We start from the raw sequence: 11,589 nt of genomic DNA on the forward strand, positions 1-11,589 counted from the left end.
CTCTCGGCTCAGGGGGCTTGCCTGCACTGGCTGAGTCGTGTCCCAGGTGCAGAAGGGTGCCGTACTGAAGGGGTGAAGATTTTGCCAGTCAAACCCCACCCTGCTTTCTGGGAAGGAATTTGAAGGGCAAAAAGGCAGCTCCGTCTCGCTGGGGTTACCGCAGGCTTTCCCCAACTGAGCTCCTCTGCTCGTGTCACACGCAAAATATCCTCATAGGAGATATACGGTAACAGTATGCTTGTGTCAACATATATAAATCTCTCTCCCACAGCCATCCTCCCAAGGACCTTGGGTGGCGGATGGAGTGGAAGTTCAGGCTGGCAGATTCCATGGGCTGGAGGAAGGGGAAAAAGACACCGAAGAAAGAAAAGACCGTATCATCTTCACTCGAAAGCAGGTATTCCAGTGCTGTGCTACAGACTCCCACTGATACAGGCGAAGCATTGGCTCTACAGAGGCACCTGCTGGCTGAGGGAAACACACAAAACAACAAAAAAGAAAGAACAATCCTCGCTTTCGGTAGATCTTAGACCTGTTCTTCCTTTTGTTTATTTTTTAAAGATTTTGTGTCATCCCTTAGTGCAGTGTGTGGGGATGTCACCCAGGTCACACTGATCCCGAGGAAGGCGGGGAAACGAGTGACAGGAGTGACTCCAGCTCCCATCCAGCCCCTCTGCTGCCCTGGCTGTGGGGTTGCACCCTGCACCTCTGGTTGTCCACAGCCTTCCTTCTGGGCGAGGGGAAAAAAATCCAGCCTAGTCAAATGCCTGGTGGAGAATATAATCCCTTTCCCTTCAGGGATCACGTTTCTACAGAGGAGCGGTGGGTGTTGTTCAAACATTGCAAAAGAGTCCCTTTTCTTTGCTCTCTCAGTCTTTGGGGTTTTTTTTTAACTAATTGTTGCAGAGGGTTTCTGAGGAAACAAACATTCATCCAAAATAACCGGAGTTTCCCGTATTCAGAATGCAATTGCCAAAAATGCCTTCCAAGAGATAGAGAGACTTCAAGCTCCGCCTGGGAAAAAGAGGGGATATTTCACTAACTGAAGGTAAAGCCAAATTAAAGTTCCCGGAGGCAGGAACCACTTCCGACTCTGTCACAGTTCACTGTGAGCAGCTCCCTCCTCACGCCAGGCCTCTGCCCTCCCGATCAGACAGAAAGAAAGGCAGAATCAAGAGGCAGGATTTTAAATGAGGAATACCTAAAAGCACAAGCTCCATGTTTTTAGGCACTTAAGGGAAGACGCGTGATTTGCAAAGAGACTGAGTGACGATTTATTTGGAGCTGCAAGATGCTGAAAACTTTCAAGAACCTGACCAGAATTTAGGACTTCATCTTACAGATTTAATTCAGTGGAAGATTTGGCATTGACTTGAAAGGGCACAAGATCAAGCCCTTAGTTAGGGTTTCAAAATACAAAATTAGGAGCCTAAATTTAGGCATCCATTTTTTAATACCTTGACCCACGTTAGTAATACACTTCGCCTAATCCCTCCGTTTGACCTGAAAAGAGAGGAATGTCAGTAACTCTTTACCATCTCACCTTTTTAGACGAGAACCTGTGGATGACAAGGGGGAAAGGCAAGAAAAGTATTCCCCACATCTTGTTTTGTTTTTTTCTCTCCTCTCTCAGATCCCCAAAATAACAGCTGGAGCAATGTTCACAGGGGAGCTCAGGACCACTTTGAAATTGAAACAGGAAATGTGAGAAATGTGGATGCTAAAAAAAAAAAATAAATAAATTTAAAAACCCAGTATTTTCTTAGAATTCCATCTTGTGGGCAAGTCTGGGGGAAATCTGCATTTGGATAATCTAAATTGGGAGAGAAGTCAGGGAAACAAAGAGTAATTTTAAACATTATCGTGCCAGAGCTATTTCTTAACACACAGCTCACTCTCTGATTTCAAATATAGTTCCCCAGCCTGGAGAACAGCATGAGGAAAATCAACATCTTGATCTGACCTTCTAGCAGACATGGAAAAAAAAACAGAACAGAGCAAGCTGTGGAGAGAAGCAGCCAGGTGAACGGATCATAAATGTCCTGAGGTGTTTCAGGTGCTTCCTTCCCTGTGAGAAATCACAGGAACACAAGATGCAATAACCAGGCTATGGCCGAGTAGGCTGCAGCATGGTGACAAGGCAGAGGATCAGTTAACCTCACAATCCTTATTATTGTGATTATTTTTGTGTCAGTTGCAGTAACAGGAAGGGAGCAGCCGTAGGTATAACAAAAGGTTGCTCCTCTTGAGATGCTTTGCCAACACTCCCTCTGCTGTGCTATAAATAGAATACATGCAGCGGGCACGGGCAGCGCTAGGCTTATATTTGCAAGCATTAGAGATGCCCATGCACCACCCACTGGCAGATTCACTTGCCTCTGTCACTCAGGAGTTTGTCCAAAGATCTGCAGCTCCTGGAAAGGGAGAAAAATGCTCACCATCACTCACTATGTCCTCCTGAGTTGATTTTGTACCCTGGGTGTTTCCCCCATAGTCAACAATTACAGCAGATTACAAAGAGTTGTTCTTCTTTCCTTCTCTCCAGCTGTATTTTCCTGTCTCTCACCGGATCTTCGTCTGATCCTTTTACAGCAGGCAGCAGAAGCAGTGACAAGTGAGTGGAGTTAACAGAACAGGTCCTCAGCCATCAGCAGGATTGTTTTAATACCTACAGAGAGATCAAGAGACTCGAACAGCTTTTTTTCCTGACGAAACTACATGTAATATCAGCCTAAGAGTGCAGACATCTTGACCCTGACTTACATGTCCTCAGCTAACAGAGCTGGGAGGAATATACACATGCAGTTACTGTGATAGTACTTCACCTTACACTTACATCACAGTCCCCAGAGGAGCATCTGATGGGGCAGCCTTACATATTAAATCATTTCCTGGAGGGAAGAATTCATTTGGGCTCATTTATTATCATTTGTCCTGGAGCTCGTATTTTACACTCCCAGCATAGGGAGTGGGTGTTATTCATGGCTATGGGTCTAAGAACCAAAGGCTAGCTTTCAGAGAAGCTGTTCTGTTGTTTGAGGTTGATCACTTGATGTTTGTTCCAGGTGCAGGACACATGTTGCTTGCCGAAGGAGGTATGACTTGGACTGAGATTTCAACATTTTGGTAACTACCAAACAAAAATAAAACTGAACCCAAGCATTCCTCTCCCTCTCCTGCAAATCAAGTGGCCATTAGCGATATTGGCCTGAACAATAAATAAACCTAGACAACGATCAAATCAGAATCACATCAAATGATGTACCAAATGAGTATGGTAGCAGAGACACACAGAAGTTGGGCAGTCAGCATGTGCCATCGTCTGCAAAGACAAGCAAACGGTACTTCAGTCCAGAAGAACCCACGAAGCATCTATTCTATGCCTTATGGGCCACAGAGTCCCTCCCAGCACCTCACATCACACTTCAGAGCTGCAGCAAAGGCCAAATACCACAAATGTAACATGTCAGTAAAGAGAGAGGAGGGCAAGGCTGTCTCCAAGCCTCAGCAGTGGCAGGCTGTGGTTTGCACTAGCGCCCCACACAACCATCAGAAGTTGTCAGTGCTAAAGAGGAAGGTAGCAAACCCCAACCTGTGGTGTCTATCTGATCAAGGAAAAACTTCCTCCTCCCCACAGATCTGTCAGTCAGATTAAATGCTGGGGACACAGAGACAGGGTCACAGATACATCATGTTGCAAATAATGTCTTTTCTCTTGCTGCTTACTCACCAGTGCTCCACTAGAAGGAAGAAGCTGCAGCAGAAAGCCTGATGCTTCCTTCTCCTTCCAAGGCAGAAGAAACCCTTCCTGCCTCCCTTCAGGTAGTGTGGGATTATTGCCAAGCAGGCACAGTGCCAACAAGTGCTGACCCAACCTCCTCTCAGATCTGCTTAGTAAGACTCAAATGCCCCTCTACAATGAAAGGAGATTTGAGAGTTCTAACTTACTTAGGGTGAAAAGCTGGCCAACCATTTGTTGCTCTTCATCCCAGAGTTCTGGAGGGATGTGAAATGTATATGCACCAAAGCAATACCTGTGCCTCTTCTCCAGGTACTAGAGTCTGAGGGAGGGAACCCCCACAATCCCAAGCACCACCTCCCAACAGGTGACTCTAGACCTTCTTGCACCACTTCCTCCTCCTGCCCTCTTTCCCACAAGTAACATGTGATGTTCCAGACTCACCTCCACAACTGATCTGGGGCCCAACCCCTTCAGGAAATCCTGCCCACTCAACCGTGCAGGCTATAAACCCCAACCAAAGGATGCTCCAATCAACTCTACAACTGCATACCAGTCAAATATTTCCATACTGAAACCAGATTATTATCTGGTGTGTAAACCACAAAAGATACCTACAACAGTAAAGCTTCCATCTCAGAGGTATACTCATGTCTGCACTCCAAAAACATGCCATTTTTTTTTAAATAACAGACTTCAACAAATTGTTTTGGATAAATGGAAATTCAATAACTCTTTTGAATCACAGTTTACACAAGATTGTATTTCGGTTTCATCAGGACTTTAAGTGGAGCATATTGAATACAGTTCAGTGAGCAATTTCATGAGAGCACATTGGGTTGCTCAAAGCAGGGGAGTTTGCTTAAGTTCCTTCTCTCTCTGGACCCTACAGATGCCCACACACCTTGGTGGCTCTCTGCCCAGAGCCACACCTTCACACCCAAAAAAGGCTGGGCAATACTCCAACTAATAAAAGACCAAAACAAGGGCAAATCAGCCCTGTTAGGAGGTTCCTAAATTCTCCAGTTCTCAGTCTCCTGGGGGAGTGCTTCTCAGCTCCAAAACTGAAATGTAGCCCATACAACATTTGTCAGGAACAGAATCTGAGAGAGTGCCTTCCTCATCCTTGGCCAAGCTCATCAGCCTCCTCCTTGTTAATTATCATTTCCCACATTCCTTTTTCCTCTCAGCATTTAAAAACTGAGTTCTTAGTGCAAATCTTGAAGGAAGGAACTTTGGTCGAAACAGCTTCAGCTTGAGACAACACTTCACTGGTGTCAGTTCTGGGAAAACTTCATTTACACCAGTAGGACAAAACACAGCCAAGGCTTAAGATGCCTGAGATGCCAGAAATGTGCCTTTTTCTTACAAATATGATATTCATAAATAAAGATACTTTTGAAGAAGATTGGCAAAATCTGAATTGGGTAATAGGTTTTCTGATGTCACCAATTCACAGAAAGGTCAGTATTAAAAGCCCAGATGATTTAAAACAAAAACTGTAGGGGCAACTACTCATACAAATGCCATCCATCAACAAAATTAAAGTTCAAACATATGATCAGTTTCATCATTTCCAGCTTATTTTCTGCTCATCTAAAAAGAAGAGGGTTTTCTGGAACTAAGCTCTAGGTCAAAGAGCTTAACTTCTAACATCTATAATTTGATAGAGAAGTTGCTTTTCAATATTTACTCTGTTCCCATATATATTATTTTTCTCCCCAGGGGGCAATAATAACTCTTCCAAAGGACAACAGACAGAGGAAGAGATGTGAGTTTGAAAATCTCCAGTGAATCTAGCATATTGTCTCTATCCTGGTAGCAAAAAAATACAGAGCAGCTTTACTCCATCTCCTTCCTGGACATTTCATGAGAGTTACGTTGTGGGGGGACTAGCATCTCACCCACTCACATCTTATCCATCTGCATCATGTTGCAGGGCAGCACAGGATCATCAGGGCAGTGCTTCAGACCTGCACAGGGCCATGCTCTCTTACCATTACAACATGAAGACAGTAGCACTCAGAAAGAGCAAGCTGCTTTCCTGGTAGAGGGTAACACATAGTCCTTGCTCTAAAAAAAACCAAAACAACAAAACAACAAAAACTTGCTATGAAGTAGCTAGCAGTTTGTTTTCCCTGAAAGTGAGCCACAAAATAACTCTTACAGCAATGCTTTTCTATCTGGATAGCCTGTTTCCAGAGCCAACCAGTTTACAAGACAAGTCAGCCGAGTTGGGATAAAGTTTCCCTCCCAGTTTAGAAATAACAGCACGCCATTTCTTCCCATCTTCTTTTCTCGTCTACCCCCCAGGAGTTTCACAAGCCCCAAAACACCCTCTCTATCCAGAACATAATGCTTAACCCATAATGCTTTACCTGTTAATGCTCATAACCCTGAAGCTTGGATGAGAAAAGCGCCTTCTTCCCATTCAAAATACCTGTATGGCAATGGAGCTGTGTGCCAGCAGTTTTTGGAAGGTTGGCTTGTACGTCTCCAGTTGCTATGCACAGTGCTGTGCTGGGGCTCCAGGACACGCCTGACATCAGGACAAGACAATCATTTTCTGAGGGAACATCCTGAATACGTGGAACTGGCTGGCGACCAGGGCTGTCAGCAAAACAGCTTTTTCTTCACTCAACATCAGCCCAGTTAGGTGAAATAACGTGAGCTGAATCCCGTTTTCAACGAAAAGTATTGCACAACCCAGTGCTATCTGTGAAAACAAACAATTAAGCAAACGAAGCCAGGCAGCAGACTCAGTGCAAGAATCAGTATGTTTCATGCAGCCCCATGACTGGCTAGCTAGCTTTGCTCTGGAGGCCAGTAGTCCCATCTCTGACACTTGCTATCCCCCTTGTACACTTGCCCATTTCACTGTCTTTCACTTGGGGAATTTGCTTTGTTCCTTTGCTGTTCTGGCATACTCAGCCAGAGGGATCCTGCAATAGTGAATTACTCCAGCTGCAAAGCTCTGCTGAAGCAGCATTTGGGCCTGTGATTTAGCTGGCCATTTCTGTTGGAAAGGAAGATGGCTTTGCAGTCTTTGAAGGGAAAAGATTACTTCCAGAACAGAAATACCTTACTTGTTCTGTACTTCAGTTATTTCACTGATGAACACTTCTGCTGTCCATGTATTCCTGTTCCTGCTCTGCCTGGGACTGAGGAGGGCACACAAGGCTGGGCTGCGCAGAGAGTGCACAGGTGAGGAGATGGAGCAGAGGCTGCATGAGAAGCAGCTGGTAGAAGGTCTGTAGCCTTTCACTCAAGGGGACCATGCCTGAAGGATTTCATGGGAAGAACCTATCAGTTCATGATGTAACAGAGCATTCCTATCACACTGGAGATACTGGGAAGCCCAAGGTTCCACCTTGGAGAACAAAGTGGTTGCCAAGGGAGTTGTCTTATTTAATAGCTGATGTCTTTGACCCAGGTGCAGGCCATGTGCAGACTTGCCTTGCTGCTGGACAGCATCCTATGGTGCAGAGAGATGAGGCTGGTGGCTGGGGGCTCAAGCCATGTTTTGGTCAAAAACACTTGCCTTTCACTTTGCTCTGGAGTGAGCAGTGGGAATGGCATCAGCCAGCACCGATTTCATCTGGTTGAATGTTTGGCATACGCGGATGAGTCAAGACTCATTAAGCAGCTGGAGAGGCTGCCTGAGCTGGCTGCATTTTCTCCTACAACATGCACATTGTGCTTCAGAGAGCAGCTATTCAGCTGGCCACCTGCTCTCCCAGGTCTGCAGCTCATCTTGGCTTCGGGAGGACTAGGAGAATCATGCTGGTGCTTCTCTCCTGGCATCCCACCAGTACATATGTGACCACCTGGGAGAACGAAGGTCTCTGATGGGGTCACCACTGAGGCAGGCCCCCAATGCAGTAGCAATCTCCTCACCAGACATGGACAAGTAGCAGAAACCAGACACAAAACAGGACGTGGGCCATGTGGAGGTCTCTGCATGCTGCTGGACTACAGTTAGCCCCAGGCACCCAAGCACACAGCTAAGGCCAGCCAGCACAGAGACTCTGGTGCCACCTTACAGAATATGGCTTGTGCTCTGTCGTTACAGACACCTTGGGGAAAGTCACCTGCTGGCAAGTGGGCAAAAAATCATCCAGAGCAGTTTATCGCTAGTTGGTCCTGTCCCAAAGGCACCAAAGCATGTCCAAGTCCAAAGCACTACAGGACTGAGAGCCAACCAGCCAGTTGCATCCCAGGAGACTTGCGACTCGTGCATATTTTACTCTGACCAGCACTAGTAACACCTAGGCTAATGTGGGAGGTGATCTCACAACAGCTGGCACACATCTGCAGGCAGAGCAGGGTAGGAGTGGTCCGACTGGACCTTCCAAAACACCTTCCTTTGGTGGAAACTCATTTCCTGTTGGTATTCTGTGCTAGATGAAGACTACTAACTACAGAACTAAAAATGAATTATTGATTAGTTAAGAGTCAAATGAGCATGACTCAATGTGATTTGTTACAGGCAAACAGAATAAAGTCCAAACTGCTAATGTGCAAACCTGGAGTTTTAAAAGGGCCAGCTTCCAAAGCTGAAAACAATTCAGCTTTGAGCTAAATCAGTTGGGAGAGAAATGCAAACAGAAGAAATGCAATAGTTGGGAAACTGAATATTTTCATTGGTGCTGAAATATCACAATTGAGAAAGAAGGCTGGTTTGGAGGAAAAATAAAGCAGTTACAAAAACTAAATATGTAGTTGCTGTGTTCTCTATATGGATTTGTGTGTACATTGATAGGAGAGGGAAGAGACAAGCTGGAGCAAGAATTAATTTGACTGATAATTTAATTGATTGCAACTTCAGAAAATTGATAGAGGGAGCAAAAGGAAAGAAAGATATTTGTGGACAGTAGATTTAAGGGCAGTAAGACTTTATTCAAGCAGAGTCAAAACAAAGGATATCATAAAACAATTCTGGTCCATTTCTACATGGAAATAGTCGTGAAATAGTTATCTAATGATGATACAGAGAACAGATGTAGCTAACAAATATGACTGTTGCAGACTTTGGACAGTGACGACATATATTTCCTTCCCAATAGGGACTATGGAGATTTTTAAGAACTTAAGAGGAGTGTAAGAAACCTGAAGGCAGCAATTTATATTAAATACACACAAAAAAAACACTCCCGCAAAGCATTAAAAGGAGCTGGCAGAAAAAGACTCTGAGGGGCTTCAACATGTTTTCAGAGACCCAGAAACAAGGTGACGTTGAGCCGATATGACAACGAGTAAACACAGAAGGTTGTGTGGCACTGCAGCAAGATGCCCAGAGAGCTGGTGGGGCCTCTGTTCCTGAGCTTTTCAGTTAGTAAGAAAGAATTAAAGGAGATAGCACAATCCACACCAGTGAACCTAGCTAGATACGTAGAAAAGTAATCTAGTTGGAGTAATGACAGCTTTTACAAGTGACATTATGAGTTTGCTTGACAGAGGTAACAGGGCTGATGTCAATTGCTTGGGCTTCTTCAGGCCATTTTAGTTCCTGCCATAGGATGATATAAAATAAGCATGGATCTTATTAAATGGATTAAAAACTGGCTAACTAGTAGTAGTTCTGAGGAAGTGATACTGTAAGTGAAGAGTCATCATTTGGCAGGTGGTGCTTTTGGCCCAGCTCCTTCAAATCCAACTCAGAAAGAAATATGAAATAATTCCTGTTGAAGTCTGAAGGTGGCACAAGGAGGAAATGATTAAGTAATGAAAAGGACGTGTCTTTGGTGCAGAACAATACAGATTGACTGGGCTCATGCAAACACAATGCATTTTAATGCAGAAATACATAACTCACAGCTGTAGAAGAAAGCAGGAGACCTGCTACTAGAAGGGGGTTTCTACCCAAACAAACCAGAAATCTGAAGAGGACTTGGAGATCATGGATGTATCTGTTTGCGTGCTGCAAAACAGGAAATATTTAACAGGAAAAGGGAGGTTGCATTATCCCAGCCTTCAGCACCAAGACAACTGCTGCTGGGATCACTGGATGGGTGGGGAGGAGTTAGGGTGGTGCTGAGAAGAGCCAGAGGATGACTGCAGCACTGGAAAAGATGCCATGGAGTAGAGCTGCCAGGACGCAGTTTGTTTTTTGGATGAAAGAGAAGGTCATGGGTGATTTGATCATGGCATATAATAGTCTTACACTGGAGATAGCAATGCAATAACAAATGGTCGTCTTCGGTTTAGCAGTTGCAAACATTTTAAAAAGCCAATGGGGGGAAATGATGCAAGGCTATCTTGGAGATGAGAAATGAAGCAAAAATACAGCTGAGGAAAATAAAAGGAACTGTTGGCTTTTTTGAAAGCTAGAAATCCTTCAATCATTTATTTTCTACAAAAGAGCTTTAATGTTTCTCCTTAATTCCAACAGGAATGAACTCAGGAAGGTGCTTTGGCAGGTGCTACATAAATGAGATGAGATGGTCACCACAGTCCCTTCTGCCCTGAATCTGTTTCTGAATCTGTTACAAAATGTGATGGATTCTTTGGGTTTATTTGTTGCTTGCTCTCATTGCAATAGGGATTTATGCCTTTCTGCTGGTCAGTCACTGCTGTTTCTCCACATCAAGTACTGATTTTCTTCCTGATGGCCTCTTTTCCTTCTTCATCTCTATGAGGTTCAGACTCTCATAGGCCACTCCTGGCTCCCTCCAGCTCCATTCCTGTCTCACTGTGTCCAAGTTTCCGCTCACCCCCAGCCTTGCTCCTACTGTTAAATCCCAAGAAATGTCTCTGGAGAAAGACCCTGTGAGTGCCCTGAAAGACGCTCATGTCTCTCTACATGAGAGCTTCAGAGAGCAACCACACAACTAGCTCAGGCTTGAGCCAGAGGCAAATTTTGGGGCCGCTAAAGGCAACTTCCGAGCAGGTTGAGGCAACTCCTATGATAAACAGCTTGCCCGGGGCACACCCGAGGGTCGTGGCAGAGTAGGGAAGGCACCCAGAGCAGTCTCCCGTCTCCTGCACCAGCACGCAAGCCCTGAGGCCGCAGCCAGTCGGCCAGCCTGTCGGTCCGTCGGTCGCCCAGCCGCTCGGGGGGTCGGTCCGTCGGCCGGAGCCCCCGGGCAGAGCGAAGCGCGGGGCCGCCGGTGCCGCCCGCAGCGCCCCCTGCCGGCCTTGCCCCCGCAGCCCCCAGGAAACCTCTCTCTGCCGACAAACCCCACTGCAGGGAAGACCCCACAGCATCCAAGAGCTGCGGAGGCTGCAGGGCCGGGGCGCAACCCCGAGTGTCGTTGGCTCGAACCTTACCTCGTGTTTCGCATGACTCCGAGCTGGATGTGGAAGCTCCAGCCCCGTTACCTGCACCCTCTGACAGCAGGGTCGTAACCCCAGCAGAAGCAGGTTGCTAAAAATTAACTTCTTAGTATGGTGGTTGTTGTTATTACTGAGAAGCCCACTACGGGAATACTAACTCAAAGGAATGGTCTGTCCCCTCCTGCCAGCCACCCTCTGAAGACAGGACTTCTCTGCTGAAGATAGGGATTAAGGAGAAAAATGAGCGAAGATTTCCGTTTCTGAGATAGCTGGTAATAATTAACATGAGGCTAATGGAGAGGCATGTTAGTTGGGCTTTCCAGGGAATGTATTCTAGCTGCGAGAAGATGGAAAAATTCCAGAGTGAAATGCAATTGGCCTTGCACCTCATATTTCTTGTGCTCCCCAGATCCCATCAGGCCATTAGAAGGCCTGACCCTGAGCACACTGAAGCTACTCTGAGCATTTTCTTTGTGTAAAGAACTTTGGGGCAAGGCTGCTATTCCCCAAAGAAGAAAAGCAGGATTATACTCCTGTTGGAGAGAGCTGAGGCTCAAGTAGCCCATGGGATACCT

General features: G+C 45.8%; 1 long non-coding RNA gene across 4 annotated transcripts; it reads right to left on the minus strand.

The window, feature by feature from the left end:
- Window positions 1-514: 514 nt before the first annotated feature.
- LOC127383146 (uncharacterized) lies at window positions 515-11,169 on the minus strand. Of its 4 annotated transcripts, XR_007889121.1 has the most exons (6): window positions 11,009-11,061; window positions 6,826-7,019; window positions 6,118-6,455; window positions 5,652-5,812; window positions 1,544-2,668; window positions 515-1,014 (listed from the first exon to the last, which is right to left on the minus strand). It is a non-coding gene; the product is annotated as an uncharacterized LOC127383146 (long non-coding RNA). The 4 variants fall into 4 exon arrangements; XR_007889122.1 differs by lacking the exon at window positions 6,826-7,019 and having other exon boundaries at window positions 5,737-5,812; window positions 11,009-11,169; XR_007889119.1 differs by lacking the exon at window positions 6,826-7,019 and having other exon boundaries at window positions 11,009-11,168.
- Between the last annotated feature and the right edge of the window lie 420 nt (window positions 11,170-11,589).

The sequence above is a fragment of the Apus apus genome, chromosome 3, assembly GCF_020740795.1.
Source record: "Apus apus isolate bApuApu2 chromosome 3, bApuApu2.pri.cur, whole genome shotgun sequence".
NCBI classification, from domain to species: Eukaryota; Metazoa; Chordata; class Aves; order Apodiformes; family Apodidae; genus Apus; species Apus apus.